A 22,728-nucleotide genomic window follows, 5' to 3' on the forward strand; every position below is an offset into this window, starting at 1 on the left:
GGTGGGGAAACCCGTATTATTAAAACAAGATGGGCGGCCATCTTTCGTTTCGATAATATAGTCGGGGACGCCCAAATCCCAACATTTAGGTCGACCTTAGAGATGGTTGACATGAATGTTGAGATGGTCGACCTTAGAGATGGTCATCCCCGGTTTTCGGCAATAATAGAAACCGAGGACGCCCATCTCAAAAATGATGAAATCCAACTCATTTGGTCATGGGAGGAGCCAGCATTCGTAGTGCACTGGTCCCCCAGAACACACTGCAGTGGACTAACTGATGCACTAACTGAACGGAAAAAGCCCTTCCCTTACCGATCCCTTAGCGATTTGGAAAGGAATGGACATGCATGAAGGAAATTGCATGCAAATGAGCTGCTCCCTGTTAGCTCACTTGCACACGATTTCCTGACCTGCGTGTCTCAACTCCTACTTCTATGACTTGTCTAGAATGGAGCTGCACATCTAAATAAATAATGCACACTGAAAAACAAGAACCCTCGCAGGTACCTCGCAGTCGCAAAGACACGCCAAATACAGTGAAGGTGACAAAAGAGTAGAAGCTAGACGATGTCCAAGAAATGCAAAATGTTTATTAAAACATCCAATGACTCGACACGAGTCATGTTTCGACCACAATAGCCTGCATCAAGAGTCTTCCCTCGGATATTTTTTGAACTCGCTAGCTTTCCAAAATAGCAACGGGTTGTAATACACCAGTGAGGTTTTCTTCCCCTCAGCAGATACTGTCTCAGTGTTTTTGTGTAGGTCCCAGGTTCATCTGCACCTTAAGTACTGGCCACCCCATGCAATTTTTTTGCTGAATTTCGGTGCATGTCTTGATGTTTCCGGGGATGGTGGAGTTGTTCTTACTGGTGTTGAGTGTGGCATTCTGCCTCCTGGAGACAACCCATAGAGCAATAGACCATCTGAACTTCATTCTCTAGTGTCATAGGATACATTAATAGAACGTCTTGGTCAAAATCTTATGATGACTTGAATGAACTTTGGTAACTCTATGTGGGAACAAACATCCAATCTGATTTTCAGTGTATGAGCACATTATGAGCCACAAATTCCTCTCAGAAAAAGCAGATGTTGTTCTGTCTTATGATGCATATCCTTATATCATAGGAAGATCAGAAGACTGGCCATCTGGGCAGAAGGCTGTGTTTCTTCTTCTGTCAATATATCCTCTCCAATTCATGTCATGGCTTATGAGAAAGGCTGGAGTCTGTGGACAGAAATAATGTTCTTTCTTGGAAAACAACCTTGTTGATTTTAGCTAATCAGCACATGGGATGTAGATCATGTACAGAGACACAGCGAGTTTGATTGGCCGCTGATGCCTTTCAGTGTGTATATAAGAGGAAGATCAAGTGTATTCTGAGAGAAAGAGAGATAAGTTTTTTTTCTTGGCTATTCATCTTTGGTTATTTCAGAGGTCCTTCCTTACTTTGAAGAAGAGAAGATGAGCAAGTTTATGTTTCTGGGGTTTCTCACTTTCATCTGTTGTCCAGTAGGTAAGACACTAATATCTATCCTTTCAAGATAAGGTGGATCTATATATGCTCCAGGCTACTAGGAAGAACCCCTTCAACTGATGATGCATTTTAACCGCAAAGATCATATCACAAAGTGCAATCTTCATGACTTTTACTACCCATGATGATATGAATCAAATATACGGTAGGAAGTATTAATCTCTGACAGAGTTAATGAGATGTTATGCCTAGACACAGCATTAAATCTGTCTCATAAAACCACCGCAGAGGTGTCCATTAGGACCAGTGTTACTGAGAACCAAGTATTAACATTGGCTACTTCATGGGAAAACCATCAGGCACTGGTCAAATACAGATACGAGTTAAATCTCTAACCATGGCAAACAATTTTTTCAGTTGATTCAATGCAGTCCTTATTCTTCTAAAGTACCTACCAAAGACATAATTTCAGAGAGGAAAGCTAAATCTTCATCCTTAATTACAGATTTCAAAAACTTCCTCCATTTCCACTTGAAAAGGTGCAATTTACGTTTGGCCTGTCTCACCTCCATTGAAAATGAAGGGGCTGGAACAACTCTATAGGTATAACACTACCAAATCAGAGCAACTTTGTTATCAAGTGTAGATCAACGAATCTTATCTGAAAGATTCAGTATTCATATTGGGAAATTAATACATGACATGGAGAAGTCAGGAATAGGCGTACAAAATCCTCACAGATGAATCCAAGAGTCTCATTCCTCTGATCTACAGAAGTTTGGACTGTGCTTCATTTTATATGGTTTTATGAATAAATCGAGGTCACATATTTACATTCCTTGTACTCTTTGGTCTTTTCATTTGATGTCACTGCTACTGATAATGACCAGTCAGATTGAAATTGTCAACATTAATTTAATTATATATAGGGTAGCTCAGTAGACTTCTAGATGTTCAATTCTCAGTTCATAGTTGGGTTGATATTCAGCAGGAGATCCCAAGATAGTGCGGCTGATAAACATCCATAACACTATCTGGTTAATGATAGGGCTGTCCATGCGCAGAGCTAGGTTATCTGGTTAGTGGCAATTTTTCAGCCCTCTAACCAGGTAAGTGCCCTGATACAGTTAGTCCACTAGAATCCAATGTTCCTTTATTGAATATCAAGCACAACGAGCTTCAACACAAACCTTCTACTTTTAAAGTGATAGGCAATGAACCTTAGCCACGCCACGCCACACTGCTTTCATACTTTTAGTAGAGTCTTATGCGCTCGCATTGTCATCGGCTCAAACACCTTCCCTATCCTTAAATTAGGTTTACGCTTGTAAATAGTGTAAACCTTTAGCAATATACTGATCTTCAGATGAAAATTTCAAAACTTGTCGGCAATAGGGACACAGTGCTCCGACACGGCACGTGTTTCGCAACAAGCTTTTTCAAGGAGGTCCCCTAACGATCAAAATGTCATAGCCTGCCGACTCCATGCCTTAGACAAGATGGCCAAGATGATACAGTTAGGACATTAAAAAGAATGTCTTAAACTTTATTTGGGTTGCTAACCATATACTGGACTTCAGCAGGCAGCTAAATAACTTTGAACGGACAGGCAAGACCTGGATCTTCATTTTCGGCCTCAAGGAAGAACTGCAGCTGGTAGTTCTTATGGACAATATTGATCAAGAAGCAACAGTTTGAACAGAACAAAGAGGGGAGGGCCGGGACCAGAGCACCCACTTAACTGTTTAGCAGCGATTTTCAGTCCACCAATCAGCTAAGTGCAAAAAGGTTGTCCAACTGTATCTGCTAATGTTAATCAAGCACCTGTCTGAATATCGACTGATGCCTGGTTAACTTTCAGATGAGAGTTGATATCTGGGTAGTCAATGCCAAGGAGATTTTATGACAGGAGTTGGCATGAGCCTATCTGGCCCATTTTGTGGGCTGAAGCCAGTGGGTGGAGCTTGTGATCCCAAACATTCGAAGATGCTATTGAAAACAATAGCAAACTTGTGAGGTTTATGACTGCCTATATGTGTGTCTGACAGCTTTTTTATGCATTTGAAAGCTTCTGATATGTAACCTGAGGGTTTTTTTTTAAAACATTGGGGGGTCCTGGGGGGTGAGCCACGGTCCCACCGCAGATGTGGGTGGCTGGAGCAGCAGAATTGTTTTTAGAGCCATGGGAGTGCTCGGCCCCAAGGCTCAGACAGAGCCAGGGACTTTCTTAAATCTACCTCCTACAAAAATCGAGCCTTCCGCGGCTCCAAATACAAGTCTGCCGCTGCTGAACTCCCCCCTCTCCCCCCCCCCATAAAGGTTTAAAAAAAAAAACCCTTGAGGTGCATATGGGAAGCTTTCAAATAAATAAAAAAGCTGTCAAATTAAAAAAAAAAAACCACACATAGGCAGTCATAAACCTCACCTGTTTGCTTTTGTTTTCAATAGTGTCTGCGAATGTTTGGAGTCACACAATATGGCGGCTGCGTGGGGGAGATGGCTTTGACTTTTTGACGTCATACCGTCTCCTGTCATAAAACCTCTGTGGTCAGGGCAGGGAGATGCGCATGGCCCAGGTCAGTTCAGCCCACGACTGTGAGCGGCTCCAGCGCCGAATACCGCTGTGGGCTCACGGTGCACTCTACATTGATTTCAGTTGCACAAGGAGTAATTCTATGAAGAAGGAACTAACGCTTACATTTCAATTATGCATGTAAATATTTATAATATTAGCATATACGTGTGTATTGAGCTGTATATGCAAAAATTCCTCCTAAGCACTCTTCTGTAAATGCATGCTTGTCTTGCTTAGGATGCATTTGATGCACACCTGCCAAGTGATTCCCATACTCCTGCTAGTGAGCCGGGATCTCCCACAGAGCAGCTTCCCCTTCCAGCGGGGAACGTCATCATCCCACAGCTCTTATCGTGAGGCTGGTCCCATGGTAGCAGATGATGTTTTATTAAGGCGTCACCTGCTGTCGCTGGAAGAGGAGGTGATTGCTGGTGCAGCAGGCTATCCAGCTTATTTTCGAAAGAGAAAAACGCCTATAGTGCGACCTAAATCGGGAGATAGACGTTTATCTCGCAAAGGCGCCCAAATCGGTATAATCGAAAGCCGATTTTGGGCGTTTCCAACTGCACTCCATCGCGGAAACGAATAAAGTTGACGGGGGCGTGTCGGAGGCGTGGTGGAGGCAGAACTGGGGCATGGTTATCAGCCGAGGAGAGATAGGCGTCTTTAGCTGATAATCGAAAAAAAAGGCATTTTTACCGCGATTTTGGGTCACTTTTTTTGGACCTTTTTTTCACGAATAAGTCCCAACAAAGTGCCCCAACTGCCCAGATGACCACTGGAGAGAATCGGGGATGACCTCCCTGGACTCCCCCAGTGGTCACTAACCCCCTCCCACCAAAAAAAAACCCACTTTAAAAACTTTTTTTCCAGCCTCTATGCCAGCCTCAAATGCCGTACCCACCTCCATGACAGCAGAATGTGTTCTATCCTCTCACAGCCTTTCCCTGGGTCAGATGTGGCTCTCGGGTGCACTACAGGGTCACATCAGCATTGCATTGTGGTAGGTGTAGGGTATTGGGCTCCGTGATTTCATTAGCTTGTGTTACAGTCTCACGATGTTGGTAGGCTCTTCTCCCATGGTGCTTTTCCCCCTGCCTACTGGGTCAGAGTGTGCCCTGTTGTGTTTCCTGTTGTAGTCCAAGCGGTAGTGGCCATTTTTGTAAGCCAGTTTTAGTTCCCTTTCCTGTGTTAGCCACGTTAGACAACTTAGTTCTTCCCTTGAATGTGGCTGAAAGAGGGCATTGTACAGCATTCTGCCAGCTCAGACCTACTGCTCATCTCAGTACCAGGGAGACTCGTTGCCAGTGGGGCACAACCTCTGATCTGCAGTTAACTGTGAGTAAACGCGGTTATTCCAATAAAGGGCGTTTTTGGAGAGATTAGTCTTCAGGTGTCAACTGGTGTGCCAATGTTATACAGCAGGAACAAGTCCTAGAGGCCTGCGTGTATGCAGGTCCCTGGAGCACTTTTAGTGGGTACCGCAGTGCACTTCAGCCAGGTGGACCCAGGCCCATCCCCCCTACCTGTAACACTTGTGCTGGTAAATGGGAGGCCTCCAAAACCCACTGTACCCACATGTAGGTGCCCCCTTCACCCCTAAGAGCTATGGTAGTGTTGTATATTTGTGGGTAGTGGGTTTTGGGGGAGGGGGGTTGGGGGCTCAGCACCCGTGGTAAGGGAGCTATGCATGTGGGAGCGTTGTCTGAAGTCCACTGCACTGACCTCTAGGGTGCCCAGTTGGTGTCCTGGCATGTCAGGGGGGCCAGTGTACTACGAATCGTGGCCCCTCCCATGACCAAATGGCTCGGATTAGGACATTTTTGAGCTGGGCATTTTTAGTTTCCATTATCACTAAAAAAAACAAACGCCCAGCTCAAAAACATCCATTTTTTCGAAAATACGGTTCGGCCCGCCGCTTCACAGACCCGTTCTCGGAGATAAACGCCCATGGAGATAGGCGTTTCCGTTCGATTATGCCCCTCCATGTCAGCGAGGTGTGTCAAGGGTGGAGCTGTGGGTGGACCTATAGGTGAGCTGGGGGCGGGCCCTAAATTTCCCGCTGAAAAAGTTGGACCCCTTGGCAGCTCTGCTCATGTACCTTATTTCTGCTATTGAACTACCATCTAATTGATGTTGATGACAGCAGATAAAGACCTGTACGGTCCATCCAGTCTGCTGAGGAGGAAGGAGGTGTTTTAGAGAGCTCTGCTGACTTCCAGTGGAAAGGGAGTGAGACCTAGCTCCCTCCCCAAAGATGAGGAGGGTCCCTGGGGAGAAGGCCTCAGGAAAGTCCCAGGCTATGGGGCCTCCTGGGGCCCGGGACCAGAAGGCCGAAAGGAGTGGCTCTCTCCCTGGTTTGACTACCGGGAGAAGGGAAAGGAGTCCAGTGGACCGAAGGGAGAAGCAGCCCAGTGGAGGCCACCAGAGCATTTCCCCCTCCATGGCCCAGCTTGCGGAAGGTAAGCGAGAAGACAGTGGAGGGGGGAGGAAGATAGTACAGGCCCCAGAAGGGCGCTTCCAAGGAAGGGAGAAGGAAGAGGCGATGGAAGTTTGCCAGAAGCCTTTGCTGGAGGCAGCTGAGAGTGAGAGTGAGGAGAGTGGATCGTCAGATGAGGAGTTCCTTGAAGTGAGCTATGACCCTGATGATCCAGCAAGTAGTGTGGTAAATATTGTAAGACGAATTAAGCTGGTGGAAAAAGAAGTAGTGGAGCTAGGAAAACGTCTGAAAATGGCAAGAACTATGTGTAAATTTGCCCCAGCGGAGCACAGACAAATGTATGTTAAAGAGGAAGCCCGGATATCAAAGTTGTTGGGGAAAAAAGAACACTTGTTGCACTGTTTAAAAAAGGGCTCTGTGAATCCTTTGAGGGAGCTCTATGTTAACCGAGAAAGGATGGCTTCAATACCACAGTCTGGGGGTTCAGGAACACTACAGTTGCAGCAAGCTTCAGTGTCTTCAGCAGCATTAGACTCAAAAGAGTTGTCTGGGTTCAGAGGTGACCCCACTTTAAAATACATGAGACAGTTGGCAACACAGTCCAGAGCACTTACCCAGCAGCCAGAGGATAAGGAGGCAGCGGCAGGACATGGCTCTGAGGTGGGGGCTGGAGTAGAGATCCTACCTGTGGAGGGGAGGACAGAACTCAGTAACTTTTCAAAACTCCAGATAATGGAGGCAGCAGAGGGAGACGCAGGTAGCAGCCTGTTTTCTACAGAGGTGGTGGTCGAAGTCTCAGAGGGCTTACCTGCAGTTGTGCAAACAGCAGAGACAGTTGCCGTGAAGGAGGCCCTGTTGGAAAAGGGTCAGCAGAGGCAGACTCCGGTATTTTTGGCCGGGTCTGCAATGACTGAAGTGGAAACCGAAGCAGCATGGCATCTGGAGAAGCCCCGCCCACGAAGTCCGGGAGCAGGGGAGGTCTTCCCTGAGCATGGAGTAGCTGGCGGTTTACAGGAGAGGGGTCGGAGAGAGAGGAATAGGAGCGGGCAGCAGCTGGGAGCTCATTTGACCAGCTGTCCATTACAAGAGGTGAAATCGGGGGGTGCTAACAGCCAGCCTGTGGCGGAATCAGGAACAGACAAGCCATGCCCCCGGGAAGCGCCAGCCATTGGGAGAACGCAGGAGGGACTGCACCAGAAGCAAGGGGGAAGTAACCCGATTATTGAGAGACTTTCGTTGACTACAGAAGTGGACATGGCAAGTCTAACAGATGTGCAGCGGGTGGTGGAGCAGACCTGCCAGCAGGACGGCTGGGAGCGAGGAGCCAAGGGGAGCGGCGGAGTTCCGGAGGCTTCGCCCCTGGTGCCAGAGGTTGGAGGGAGTTCGGGGGCAGAGCGAGCAGGGAGTCTGGTATCGCCAGCTGCAGACCTGACTGGGCAGGTGCCAGAGTATCGCCAGGAGACAGAGGAAAGGAGGCGATTAGCCCAGAGGCTGGAGCCTGCAGTGGCAGGGACGAGCAGGGACGTTCCAGGAAGTGGAGATGGGCAGGACAATCAGTTGGAGGCAGCCCAAGCCGCAGAACTGACTATGGACGTTGCTGGATGTTTGTCTGAGAGGGAAGGGGACGGGGGACAACGGGAGGGGGAGGGGGCGGTGGATATTGAGGAAGGGAGAGGGATGAGGGGAGGGGCAGAGGGACAGAAGGGGGGGGAGGCAGAGGGAAGGGCTGGAACAAGTGTGGAGGGGGGGCGGTGGGGGCTGGGGTCCAAGTCCTTTGCGGCAGTAGTCCAGGGAGGGGGAAGGAGGGAGGGGGGGAGATCGGGTGGTTTTGAGGGCCCAGGGAGGGGTTGGGGGGGAGCGGGGACAGGGGGTGGACAGCTGCCTAAGCGGCGAAATGTGGTACAGCTCAAATGGATAGGGGAGGGGGCAATGCCCTCCAGGGATCGGGTCTTGAGGCTGGTGATGGGGATGGGGTTTATACCCGAGGACTTTTACGCGTGTATACACCCCATCAACATCCCAGAATATGACTTGAGCTTCATGACCCAGAGGGGGATGGAAATATTCTGGGAAAGGTACGAGGGGGTGAGGGGAAAGGGGGAGTGGCGGGACCTCAGGGCCATTCCAGTCAGCAAGCCGGACCTGGTGCAGATCACCCTGCTCGTGAGAAATGAGTCTATCTCTGGGGCAGATTTAGCCTACTGGCTACAGAGGTACGCGGAGCTGAGATCCCCACTTACAAAGTTACCGGATCCAAGCAGGGTTTGGGCAGGAGGTTGGGGAGCCCTGGTCAAATTGAGACAGGAGAGCCATGTGGTCCAGCACATTCCTTCGGCTGCCTTTATCGGTCGTGACAGGATACTGTGCTTTTACAAGGGGCAGCCGCGGCAGTGCTTCAGATGTGGTTCGTTTAGGCACTTCAGCATGTCATGCCCAGTGGTAAAGTGTGGAAGATGCGGGGATCAGCATGCCACAGAGGACTGCACCGCGATCAGGTGCAACCTCTGCGGCGGGTTAGGCCATGCATATCGGAACTGCCCTAGGGCGGCCCATAACGAGTGGGATATGTGGGGGAAGGGACGGGGAGGGGGGGTAATGGAGGAGGGGATAGGGCAGGGGGTGATAGGCAGGGAGGGGCAAGGGGGGGAGAAGGAGGGGATGCAGGAGGGGGGGCGGCAGGGGGCTGGGTCAGGAGTGGAGCAGGGGGGAGAGGGGGAGTGGGTACAAGTGCCACAGAGGAAAGGGAAGTTTCGGAGGGGGGGGAAACTAGGGGTGGGCAGGGAGGGGTCGCTGCAGGGGAAGAGGGGGGGGAACAGATTTCAGGTGTTGGAGGAGGAGGAGGAGGATAGGGAGGTTGGGAGGGAGGAGGAAGAACAGGGGGAAGGAGAAGAGGTGGAGTTAATGGAGGAAGAGGGGGCGGCAGGGGGGATTGGAGAGGGCAAACGGAAATATGAGGAAGCACTGGAGGAGGGTACTGGTGGTAGGAAGAAGGGCGGGAAGGCTCTGGGGGGAGGGGGAGGGGTGAGGGAGGAGGAAGAGGGAAGGGAGGGAGGGAGGGGAAAGGGGAGTAAGAGGAAAGCTGAGGGGGCCGGGCAGGTGGTGAAGGCCCAAGTGCAGGCTTGGGGGGACAGAGTGGAGCTAGAGGAGGATCTGGAGGACTTGGAGGACTTGGGGGAGGTGGAGGACTCGGAGGAGGAGGTAGGGGGCGGGGGTGAAGAGGGGAGAGGGAGGGATCAGGGGGTGGGTCCGGATAGAGCAAAGAAGAAAGGAAGGAAGAAAGGGGGAGGGGGGGGGTAAGGTGCAGACAGGACGGCTGCGGGGGGGGGGGAGGGGGATCTGGCAGGGGATGATGTAGACCGCATAGCAGAGGACCTGCTTCAGGGTAAGAAGGGGGTATCCCAGGAGATAAGGAAAGAAGTTGGGAGTGAGCAGACCCGTGACTCGCAATGAGGATGGCAGGCTTAGTGTTGACATTTGCCACGCTGAATGTGGCCAGCATCGCCTCTCCGAAGAAGCAGGGTTTAGCGTATGACTGGTTCGCGAGGGTCCAAGCAGATTGCTTCCTGCTCCAGGAGACTCGGCTGCGGTCCATTGAGGTGATCAGGCGGGCAAGGCGGGCCTGGAAGTGGGGTCCCTCGGTGTGGGGGTTGGCGGGGGAGAGGTATGGTGGGGTGGGGATCTTATTTAAGTCCCACCGGGTGAATATTCAGCGAGTGGTGGAGCTGGGGGTGGGGAGATGTCTTGTTGTGGATGCGATTTGGGAGGATAGAGCACTGAGGGTGGTGAATGTGTACGGGCCCCAAAGCAAGAAGGAAAGGGTGCTCCTCTTTGGGAAGATCAAGCCCTACCTATACACTTCACGCCAAGTAGTCTGGGGGGGAGATTTTAACACCATATTGCGGAAAAAGGATAGTGGGGGACGATCGGTACAGGTGGGCTATGACGGGGTGAGGCTGGCAGGGATCATGCGGGAGGCAGAGCTGGTAGACGCGCATGTGGCCTTCTGTGAGGAACAGGAGGGGTTCACGTTCTTTCGAGGGCAGTGTAAAAGTAGAATCGATAGATTCCTGGTAAAGAAGGGGGTTTGTCTGGGGGGTCCACGAACCGTGGACGTGGACTTTTCAGACCACCACATGGTCCTCCTTCAGGTGGGGGGGGCGGCAGCGCAGAGGCCAGGGAGGGGGTTATGGCGACTAAACTTAAAGTGGTTAGGTAGCGAGCAGGTGCGGGAGGAGTACCGCCGGTTTTTGGAAGATCAGGTGTCAGTGCAGGGGGCATTTCAGTCATTGGGGGAGTGGTGGGATACAGTGAAAAGACGAACGCGGGGATTCTTTCTCAGACAGGCGAGAAGGGAGGGGAGGGAAAGGACAAAGTTGGGCATGGCAATAAAGAAAAAGAGGGACACATTGATTTCACAAGGGGGGAGGGAGGAAGAAATACATGATCTCCAAGCACTCCTGGAGCAGGTACAGTACAACCGCTACACCTCCTTGGTGTATGAGCGGGACTTCGGGAAAATGTGTAGCCCGGACCCCTTCGCATGCTGCCGGGAGCGGAGGGCGCGCAGGGTGATGGAGGGGGTGCGGGATGCACGGGGGGTCCTGCAGGACACCAAGGAGGGGATTCTGGGGGCAGTGAGGGACCACTTTGCGGCGTTCCTTTCAGCCCAGCAGATTGATATGGAGCAGATGGAGTGTTATGTGGAAGGAACCCCGGGGATAGGTCACGGGGGACCCCAGCTTCAGGCCCTCTTGAACCCATGGACAGAACAGGAGGTGGAGGAAGCAATCGGGGCGCTCCACAGGAAGACCTCGCCGGGGCCGGATGGGCTAACAACTGAGTTCTACCAGGCCTTTAAGGAGCAGCTGGTGCCGATCCTGGTGAGGGTATGGGGGGCAGCCCAGTTGGAGGGTTCCTTGCCTAGTTCCTTGACAGAGGCGGCGCTTATCCTATTAAGTAAGGGGAAGGACCCGGCGATGCTGGCCAACTGGCGGCCTATAGCACTGCTTAATAAGGATCGAAAAATCTTCGCACGAATGCTATTCCAGAGAATGAGGCAGGTGTCTGGGGATTTGCTAGCAGCCTCGCAAGCATGTGGGGTTAAAGGGAGAGGGGTCTTGGAAGCTGCAGCGTGGGTGCGGGAGGGGGTAGAACGCAGTAGAGTGGGAGGGCATGGTAGGCTGTTGGTAACACTCGACCAGGAAAAAGCGTTTGATAGAGTGCAGTGGGGTGTCCTATGGAGCATTCTGGAGCGCTATGGGTTTCCGAAGGGTTGGATAGAGCAATTACAGCTACTCTATCGGCATGCGGGGTGTTTTCCCCTGGTTAACGGGTGGAGAGGGCAGGGGTTTGAGGTAGGGGCAGGGGTCCGACAGGGGTGCCCACTCAGCCCGCTGTTGTATGCATACGCCATCGACCCTTTTATAAGACGGCTGGAGAAGGGGGGGCGGAGGGGCTGGAAGGGGTGGAGGTGGGGGACAATAACCAGTTAAGGGTCGTGGCGTATGCAGATGACGTTACAGTGTGGGTAGCGGACCAGAGGGAGGGAGGTAGATTGCAGAACCTGATCCAGGAATAGTCGCAGGTCAATTTTCAAAAGTCCAATAGCCTGTGGGTTGGGGATCAGGGGCTGCAATTTGAGTTGGGAGGTAGGTTTCCTACAGCTGTGGAACGTATACGGGTCTTGGGAATATACTTCGAGAAGGGGGATTATAGGCTCTACAACTGGGATAGGTGTCTCCAAGAAGTGAAGGGGAGGGTGGATAGATGGAAGGGGTGGAAAATGACCATGGGGGAGCGGGTACAGCTCATCAAGGCACACTTAGTTCCTTTGTTTCTGTTCATCAGTTACATCTGCCTGCTGCCGGAGAGCCGGTACGCGGCCTTGTATGGGGTGTTCTTCCGGCTGCTCTGGGGCAACAGGACGAATCCGGTAAAACGGAATGTTACCTATCTGCCTAGGAGGGAGGGGGGGGGTGGGCATGATAAACCCAGTCCTGTTTTTCAGCGCTTTGTTCCTGCAGTTCAATCTGGGGAGGGCGGTAGGGCGGGAGCCACCGGGGTGGGCTAGGAGTGTCCTGCAGTGGTGGCCGAGATATTGGGACCTATGGCGGGAGGGGGGGAGGGTAGTGGCACTGCGAAGGGGGGCTCCGGGGGGGGTGAGTTATTGCAAGACCCTAGTGAAATTGGTGAGGGTGTGGGGGCTGACGGTGGGGGAGGTGAAGGCAGGACAACGGGGGGTCTGGATGGACAGAGTACGGGCGCAGGTGTTCTCAGCTCCTCTGGCGCTGAGGGACGCGCCGGCCCCACGGATGCAGCAGGGGTTACGGTTGATTGCTTCGAACCGCATCCCGGTGAAGTATAAAGACCTGGCGTGGCTGTCCTTTCACGGTAGACTGTACGTCCGAGGAAATTTGAAATATCGCAATGTGCGGGATAGAGGGTGCCCACGGGAGGAATGTGCTGGAACTGAAGAGACGATGGAGCATTTCCTGGTGAGGTGCCCATTTACAGTCCAGGTCTCTGACCGGGTTTCCTCGTTGCTGCAGATCCCCAGTTTCCGCAACTACAGCTATGCGGACTGGGTGTATGGCCCAGAGGGTGGAGAGGGACGCGGGGATCCGGTAACACGCTTTCTGATTTCGGTGATATTGCGGTACTGCCTCTGGATGGCGCGCTGCAGGGTGTCCCTGTACCAGGAGGTCCGGCCGGCGGAGGTAGTCAGCTGGGATGTGGTAAGGGCGGTGCAGGAAGCGGCGAAGTGGGAAAGGGTGGAAAAAGGGGTGGGGGTGGCTTCGAGGTGGTGGAGACACGTGAGGCTTAAGCCGCCATGAGGGGACATGCTTCCCAGGGGATTGTGTGCCAGTTGTCTGAAGGGGTTGTGGGGGGTCGGGGGGGGGGGGTTGATCCATTGTATTATTGAGGAGGGGGTGTACATAGATAGGCAGACCATGTCTAGCTAGGAGCCTGGGGTTTGATTTGCATGTCCGGTTTTTTTTCTTTGGTCTTTTTAATAAACAGTTTCCACTGTACTATTGAGGAGGGGGAGGGGGTGTACATAGATAGGAGGACCGTGTATAGCTAGGGGCTGTTTTTGATTTGTATGTTATTTGTTTTTAGTTTTTTCCAATAAAAAGAGTTTTCCAGTCTGCCCAACAAGATAAAACTCATATGTGCTACTTTATATGTATACCTGACCTTGATTTATTCTTGCCATTTTCGGGGCATAGAGCTGATGTAGTGTGACTTAGGAGTCTTTTTACTACTACTTGCCTTGCACCACAATGCACAACTGCATGACACACTCAGGCACCTTGCTGTAGTTCATAAACATCCCCCCCTCCCTCTGATATCCAGCGCTATTTAACCGACCAGAGTGGTTGCTGACCAGGTAAATAGCATTTAATTGGCTATTCAGCGGCGGATAATCAGATATCCCCCTGCTGAATATCCCCGGTTAGCGGCTACCAGATTACTGGTTATATCGCCCAATATAAAGGGCTCTCTGCCTATTTTTAAAGCCGATTTAGCGGCCATATTTGGCCACATGAAAACAGATATCTTTGGCTGGTTTAAAGATAACCAGCTAAGTCTGAACTTAGCCGGTGATCTTTAAACCGTCCAAAAATAAACCAGATATTCAGTGCCGGTCACCGGAAACGGCCCAGCATTGAATATCCAGGTTCAGTGCCAACCGTGGGAGTTCGCTGGTCTAACTCTTGCGGTCTGAATATCAGCCCCATTGTAATTTTTAGCTCTGGGGGCGTTTGGGGGCGGAGAATAGGCATGCCCAGTGCTAATCGAGTAGCGGATCTACATTGCCACACGCCAACCGATTAGCGCGTGGTTAGTCCGTGAGCCCTTTTCACCTACTAAATAGGTATCGGTAAGGGCTCATGAGCTAATGGTAAATTTGGAAATTTGCGCCTGGCCATTAATAGAAAAAAACCTGAAAGGCAGCCATTTTACAGCCTCACTAAAAGTGACCTAGCTCGCATTAATCGTAGTGCCTGTCCCCTTTTAGTGCAGATTAGCAAAAGGGCCCCTTAGTTTGTCAGTCACTGGGCTGTAAATCAATTTAGCACGTGATAAAATATCCCTGACAAAACGAACGCGTAAAACTAACCAAATATTTACGTCAAAATTGTGAAAATAAATTGTGAACTAGATGAAAACTAACCACCTTTTTCTAGCCTATGGACATCTCTAAAAAGTGCAGGCATACATGTGGACTTGTGAAAATTGTCCCACCATGCACTGAGCGCTCACTTTTTTCCTGATTGTGATTCCTGGCAATTTACTTTTTAAATCATTGACTTAATTTTTGTTTTATGATTTTTGTAGTGTGGGGTCTGAAATGCAATATTTGTTTGAAGCAGAAAAATCAGCAAAAGTGTGATTACAATCCGATTTCAATCGATTGCAACGAGGGGGAGAGTTGTGCCGCTACTACATATTTTGATGGTAAGTTCTCACTTTTCTTTCACTGCGAGGTCTCTGTCACTCTCTAAGGGGCCCTTTTATGAAAGGGCAGTAGGGCTACTGCGTGTGTAGTGCGGGGAGAAAACTGAACAACTGCTGGGCACACCCAGGCACGCTGTGGTAATTCTATTTTTGGCGAATGCCATTTCCCACACCGGAAAGTAGAGAGGTGTGGTAGCCGTGTTAGTCCACTCTTAAAGGTTATCAATAGAAATCAAACAAAATAAAACATGGAAAAGAAAATAAGATGATACCTTTTTTTATTGGACATAACTTAATACATTTCTTGATTAGCTTTCGAAGGTTGCCCTTCTTCGTCAGATCGGAAATAAGCAAATGTGGTAGCAGATATTATACTATGAGAGAAACATCAAAGCATACTTGACAGTCTGACGGAGTGGGAGGGTGGGGGTATGCATGGGGACATCAAAAGCATTTCATTGATATTCTAACAGGATGGGGTTTGGTAGGTGGGAGGAGGGTAATAAACAGAGAAATAAACAGAGAAATACAGCTTTATGTTTTATAATGAGTTAGAAAACCCAGATCCTTATTAAGTCCTGTTTGTTGGGTGTCAAAATATTCAATCATTCTTATTTCAAAGGTCTTACGTTCCTGTATATTGTTTTAAAATTACCTTTCAGTATTCTTACTGTGAAATCACTGGTGCCCTGATTGAATATTTTGACACCCAACAAACAGGACTTAATAAGGATCTGGGTTTTCTAACCCATTATAAACCATAAAGTTGTATTTCTCTGTTTATTACCCTCCTCTCACCTACCAACACCCATTCTGTTAGAATATCAATGAAATGCCTTTGATGTCCCCATGCATACCCCCACCCCTCCCACTCTGACAGGACTGTCAAAGTAATGCTTTCATGTTTCTCTTATATATACTATCTGCTACCACATTTGCTTATTTCCAATCTGACGAAGAAGGGCCAACCTTCGAAAGCTAATCAAGAAATGTAATTAAGTTATGTCCAATAAAAAAGGTATCATCTTATTTTCTTTTCCATGTTTTATTTTGTTTGATTTCTATTGATAACCACACCGGAAAATAATTTTTATTTTCTAGCATGGGGGGCAGGGAATAGGCGTTCCTGGTGGCAATCGAGCGGTAAGGGCTTAGGCAGTAATGGCCACACACCAACTGTTCAAGTAGCGAACGACCATTACTGACATAAAATTTAAAATAGGCCTTTTTTCACCGCGGTAAAAAGTGGCCTTGGCGCACAGGATTCCCACACGCTCACACTACTGCAGAACAATTTTTACTGTGGCTTGGTAAAAGGCCCTCTAAGAGTAATTCCAGGGCACTTAGGGGATCAAAACAGTGGCGCAGCCAAGGGTAGGCTCAGGTGGGCCGAGGCCCACACTCTTAGGGCTCAGGCCCACCCCGTAGCAGCATACCTATGATGTGGCTGGCAGGGATTCCCAAGCCCCACCAGCCAAAAACTCCCAACAACTGTTCCTCCTGCATACCTTGTAAATAGCAGATCTTCACCTGCAGTGAGCAGCGATTGATACATACTGCTCGCACCTGCCTCACAGCCTTCCCTCTGATGTATTCCCACCTATGCGGAAAGAGAAAGTTGCTCAGAGGGAAGGCTGTGGGGCTGGTGCGAGCAGTATGTATCAGTCGCTGCTCACTGCAGGCGAAGATCTGCTATTTACAAGGTATGCAGGGGAGGGGAGGATGTTTGAGAGACCATATGGCATGCAGGCAAGAGAGGGAGAGACCAAATCACTTGTGGGACAAGGCAGAGTTCTTCTGCCCCCACATCTTGGGCCCAGGTCCACCCAAAATTGAGTGTCTGGCTATGCCCTGGATCAAATATCCTCAACATTTTCAGCATCCAGTTAGGGCCCCTTTACTAAGGGGGCAGTAGCGGATTTAGTGTGCACTAAGGCCCTCATGATCCAAAGCCCCGCGCTGTTCCAAACAGCGCTCTAAAAATAGTGTTGGAACAGCGCAGAGCTTTTCTGCATCGATGATCAGAGATAATGCATGCAAATTTAAGCAGCGCAATTATCTCTGATCAAGGGGTAGAAGTGCGAGAGAATTGCTCTGATCAAGGGGTAGAAGTGCAGGAGAATTGTACCTGAGCATGCGCTCAGCACAATTCTCCCGCACTTGTTTGACAGGTCTGGGCTGTCAAAAGCCCAAACCTGTCAAACACAGGGGCTGGAGGTCCATGGGACCACCAAGCCCTGACTACCCTTGCCCCGAGCAAGGCAAAATGGGGGCTGGAGGTCCGGCGGACCTCCGGTCCCCCCGACGATCTCACCCCCCCAAGTTCAGGGAGGACTGGAGATCCGGTGGGTCTCCAGCCCCCCCAAACCCCCACCGCCGCCACCGGTCAAGCGATTCCCTTACATGATTTGTAGCCCCCGCCCAGCGTATCCCAGGATGCAATGGGCGGGGCTGGGCGCCGCCATTTTGTGGTGTCGTCCACTGGAAGAGAAGGGAGGCAGGCTGCGTCCCTCCTCCAGCTAAAGGTAGGGGGGGGTGGGAGGGGGGTTGTCACTACTTCGACTCACGCTGGACCACCAGGGATTCGTATGACAACGCTGGTGGGGGGGGGGGAGTTGGGGTGGCTTCGCTCGCTGGGTGGGAGGGTGGGAGAGGGTAGGGGGGGCCGGAAGGGGGGTTTGTCACTACTCCTACTCACGCTGGACCACCAGGGATTGGTACAACGCGGGCGGGGGGGGGGGGGGGTTGGGAAAGGAACTCCAGCCCCCCCCCTTGTCGCTCGCTGGGTGGGGAGGGTGGGAGAGGGTTTGGCCGGCGGCGGTGGCGGCCACTTGACATTTTCTGGGGGTTTGGGGGGGGCTGGAGACCCACCGGATCTCCAGCCCTCCCTGAACATCGGGGGGTGGGATCGTCGGGGGTCCGGAGGTCCACCGGACCTCCAGCCCCCTGTTCGTGTTTGTTTTGGGGGGGAACGGCTGCCAGCATGCAACTGCATGCTGGAAAGGGCTCACTATTCCTCCCCAATGATCGGCGCAAACCCTAACGCCAGCTCAGAGCTGGCGTAGAGTTTGCCGCCGCCAGCGACCCAATCTTTGGTGCGCTGGACGCTGATCATTGGGGATGAATACGTTAAGCGCTGATTAGCATGCATTTGCAAGCTACTTGCGCTAAGAGCCCTGTTTAGCATGCATTTGCATGCTACTTGCACTAAGAGCCCTCAAGCGCGTTGTTTCACGCGCTCGAGGGCTCTGATCATGGGTCGGCAGCAAACTCCGGCGCTAGTATGGCGTTAACAGCCTCTAGCGCCGTAGTTTGTTTTTGATCATGAGGGCCTCATTGCTAAGACACCTATAGGAATATAATCAGGGCTTTTTTTGAGGGGCTACTGAGTACAGGCACCCATTCCATTGTCTGCTAAAATTGACCCATGGTCCCCAAGTTTTAATAAAAGAGCTCAGGCTCTACACACCAATTTTGCCTTGCCATAGATTCTGTGACTGGTTGCAAGGGGCCTGGCTATTGTGGGGTGGGTCCCTCAGTGAACACCCCACCCCTGAAGGGTGGCCTGGAATTTCAGTACCAGCACCTTTTTTGCTAGAAAAAAAACGCACTGAATATAATGGACATGTTAGCATTTAGCACATGCTAAATGTGCTGGTGTGCCTAAGTAAAAGGACGCCTTAGTGAATATCAGGAAATCATTGGCGATGCTGAAATATTTAATGTCATAAAGAGGATATATTAGCATTAGTATGGTTATACGGAAATTCTCAAAAACGTAGAGCCCGATATTCAGAAAATGCTAAATTTATATCCCTAAGTTTGCCTTCTAAGGTGTCCTTTTACTACGTGCTAATCTTGAACTACTTCTGGGCTACCGCAAAATTATGCGAGTACCTCTAGTTTGAACATTACTCCAGAAGAGCTATCAGGGGAATTTTTATATATAATGCCTAAAATTAGCTGCTAATTTTGCGCCAAGGTTTTGGTGTAGAAAAGTGTTCTAATGGATGCAAGGCGCCGAAATGAGGCAGAAGCGGCCAGGGGCGTAGCTATGTGGGGCCTGGGCCCCCATAGAGTTGGCCCTGGACCCCCCTGCCGACGACCGTCTCGACCCCCCTCCCGCCGCCAACCCTCCCTTGCTGCCGTCGCTTGCTACCTTTGCTGGCGGGGTCCCCAACCCCCACAAGCCCAGGTCCTCTTCTTCCAGCGCAAGGCTTCATTCTGTTTCTGTGAGTCTGACATCCTGCACGACATCAGACTCACAGAAACAGAACGAAGCCTTGCGCTGGAAGAAGAGGACCTCGGCTGGCGGGGGTTAGGGTCCCCTGCCAGCAAAGGTAGGTGGCGGCGGGGGAGGGTTGGCGGCGGGAGGGGGGCCGAGAGGGTTTTCGGCAGGGGAGGTCAAAGTTGGTGGTGGCGGTGGGTCAAAAATCGCGGGGGGGGGGGGGGGGGTCGGCCGCGCCGGGGGGGGCTAAAATGTGCCCCCTCACCTCGGGATCTGGATCCCCCTCCCGCTGAAGTCTGGCTATGCCCCTGGAAGCGGCAGATCCATGCGAAAACCCCATTTATGTGTCCATTTATAGAATACTGCCTAAGTATTTCCATGCGTATCTGCAAAGGGGGGGCCTGGCAATAGGAGGACATGGGCAGGTCAGGGACGTTCCCTTAAGATGTGCACAGCAGGGGTAGACTGACAATTCGGGCAATCGGGCAGTGCCTGAGGGCACAGAGGCTCTAGGGGGCCCAGAGGCTCTGCCCAGATGCCTGCCGCACGCTACAGCCCTCCTCAGTCCGACCTTAAAAAGTGCCGCTAGTGATCTAGTGGCCTCTGTGGAGGGGGGATGGGGAACATGTTCTTTCCTGCCCGTTGTGCTGGCACTATTCCCCTTGCATGGCACCGCTGTATTTTAAAAATGGCGGCTGAAACTTGCTGCGGAAGTCTCGCAAGACTGTCAAGACCCGTAAGACTACCGTAGGTGGGGAAATAGCGGGCAGGAAGGAACATTCTATCCCCACCCCCGCAGAGACCACCAGGGCTCTTCAGGTAGGACTGGGGCAGCAGGGGCGTCATCTGTGGTGGTACGGGGGTGTCAGTCAGTGACTGGGTGAGGGGCCCAGACCACACTTAGTCCACCCCTGCCACACAGTGTTATGGAGTTTGCGCCCAACTTGCCAGCCAGGATTTACAGTGCTTTCAGCTGGTGCAAATCTTTGTGTTCAAAGTTGAGTGTGGACCCCAGTTCTAGTCTATAAAGGAACCCCATCCCAGACTGCTGTTTATAAGATACTGTTCAGCGTCTTTACTGAATCCAGCCTTACATGCACATCTACGCCTGCTATGTGGGACCGAGTTAAAATACATGCATAGTTTTGAAAATCCTGGAATGCCTTGCCGAGACAATTGAAAGAGACAACGGATCACCCAACTTTAAAAAAATTACTAAAAACTTATTTGTTTAGTAGAGCCTATCCCACTGTCCCCAATACTCTTTAATCCCCTAATTCCGTTTTGTCCGATTTCCCCACTTTTTGCCTTATGTCTGCTTCCTCTTGTTGCTCCCAATTTCCCATCCGTATTCACTTATTTGGCTGCTTAAGTTACTGTATTTGTTACTTTTTTTTATTTAGCTATTATATCCTGCTGTATTATGTAATTTTCTTGTAACTTTGTTAGCCACATTGAGCCCGCACATGCTGGGAAAATGTGGGATACAAGTGAACCAAATAAATAAATAAAATTCAGTCGTATGTCCAAGTTTAAACTCTGCTCCAAGACTGCTTCCAGGAATGCCATGTTAACCTGCCCGTAAAGTTTCATGTACACACACATAGCATATATTCCTGTGTATCTTTGTAAAATTACCCAACCGGAACAAAGGTGAACAATCTACACTTGCTCTGCGGCAGGTGGAACGGGACTGCATACGTTTGCCCGTCCACACATATATTTTGTAATGTACTCATCTATTTTCTGAATCTACTCCAGCTCTGCCTTCAGGAAATGCCTACACTGCACCGTGTAAAAATACATGCTATGCATCGGTAACGTGCTTTTAAACAGCCTTTTCAGTGCCTCTCTCTGCATAGGAGTGGCCTAGTGGTTAGGGTGGTGGACTCTGGTCCTGAGGAAGTGAGTTCAATTCCCACTTCAGGCACAGGCAGCTCCTTGTGACTCTGGGCAAGTCACTTAACCCTCCATTGCCCCAGGTACAAATAAGTACCTGTATACAATATGTAAGCCGCATTGAGCCTGCCATGAGTGGGAAAGTGCGGGGTACAAATGTAAAAAAAAAAATGAAACACTGTTTTAGGAAATTACTCCTCTAATTTTCTTGGAAATCCACATACTCGGATGTGATGATTGACTGTGGATGGACAATATCATTTAACCAACCAGGAGTGGCACCTGGCTGGTTAAATGGTATTTAGCCAGCTATCCAGCAATATTCAGTGGGAAATTGCTGGCTGTCTCTCGCTGAATATTGCTGGTTAGCAGCTAGCCAGTTATATCGCACGATATGACCAGCTATCTGCCGATTTTTAGCTTGGGTTTGGCAGCCAGTTTTGACTGTGTGTATACCAGCCAAAGATAAATGGATATTCAGTGCCGGTCACTGGAAACAGCCCAGCATTGAATATCCGACATTGCCGCCGACTGAGGGAGTTAGCTGACCTAACTCTCGTGGTCTGAATATCGGCCTCTACACTTGGGATCTGAGTAGAATATGAGCTCATAGTCTTTGAAAAAGGCTCCTGGCCTGCTGATGCTCCTGGGACAAGTTTGTTCCAATACTTGCAATGTTGGGAAAGGTCACTCTTTCACCACTGCTGATCAACTGGTTGATGTCTGTTGACTGTTTTTCCTATCTGTCATCTATTATTCCCAGGGCCTGCGGGAACGTGGTAAGCAGGGTATGCACGGCAGGAGGGCGCCTGTTCCAGTATCTCTTTTCTCTCTTCTCCCTCCCCCATTCCAGGGGTGTAGCTAGACAACAGATTTTGGGTGGGAATAGGCAAGAAGTGGGTGGGCACCAAGTGTTCTCTCTCACCCACTCTCCCCCCCACCACAAATATCTCAGCTGGTGGGAAAACGCTTCTTTCCACCTTGGCGGTCTGCAGCAGGCATGCATTAAAACTGAGCATGCGCAGGTGCCGGTATCATGGAGAGTAGTGTTTTCATTACCATCAGGGGGAAATTTTCAACTGGTGGAGCTTGGGATCTCCACCAGCTACCGCTAAATGTGTTCTACTGTTGGGTGGGCCCTGGCCCACCCAGGCCCACCTGTGGCTACGCCACTGCCCCGTTCTGCCACCCACCCATGAGTTACAAAGTGCTAAAGGACAGTTACCTATTACCTGTTGGCAGATGTTCTGTTGCGTCTCCCTCATCTGCCAGGTCTAACTTAAAATTTTTTTTTTTTCTAAACAGAGGTTTTCTGGTGTGGGAACGATTCACACATGCTGCCTTCAGCCTCCTCGGCACTCTCCCTCTGCCACAGCAGTCTGCCCAAGTGGAAACAGGAAGTTGTGTCAGACGTGGGGCAGACCGTGGCGGCAGAGGGAGAGTGCCAAGGAGGCCGAAGACAGCTTGTTTGAATCACTCCTACGCCGGAAAACCTAACATTTTTAAGTTAGACCGGGCAGGTGAGGGAGACACAAGAGAGGTTAATGTCCTTTAGAATTTTGTAACCCTGGGGGTGGTTGGGAGAATGGGGGAGGGAGAAGAAAGAAAGGAGATACTGGAACCAAAGGGGGGGGGGGAG

At 50.6% G+C, this 22,728-nt stretch overlaps 1 protein-coding gene and 1 long non-coding RNA gene across 4 annotated transcripts in view; one reads left to right on the forward strand and one right to left on the reverse strand.

The window, feature by feature from the left end:
* The window catches only part of LOC115466310 (carbohydrate sulfotransferase 6-like), a 135,040-nt gene that overhangs the window by 111,930 nt on the left and 382 nt on the right, over nucleotides 1-22,728 (forward strand). For 2 of the 3 annotated variants that reach the window (XR_003941527.1, XR_003941525.1), the window contains exon 2: nucleotides 14,843-14,962. The gene's annotated coding sequence lies outside the window, so the exon portion shown is untranslated. Of the gene's footprint in view, nucleotides 1-1,989; nucleotides 2,088-14,842; nucleotides 14,963-22,728 lie in introns of all 3 variants that reach the window. The other variant, XR_003941526.1, reaches the window with a different exon arrangement.
* LOC115466311 lies at nucleotides 315-11,122 on the reverse strand. Its single transcript, XR_003941528.1, has 3 exons — nucleotides 11,112-11,122; nucleotides 4,859-4,862; nucleotides 315-408 (listed from the first exon to the last, which is right to left on the reverse strand). It is a non-coding gene; the product is annotated as an uncharacterized LOC115466311 (long non-coding RNA).

The sequence above is a fragment of the Microcaecilia unicolor genome, chromosome 3 (genome assembly GCF_901765095.1).
Source record: "Microcaecilia unicolor chromosome 3, aMicUni1.1, whole genome shotgun sequence".
NCBI classification, from domain to species: domain Eukaryota; kingdom Metazoa; phylum Chordata; class Amphibia; order Gymnophiona; family Siphonopidae; genus Microcaecilia; species Microcaecilia unicolor.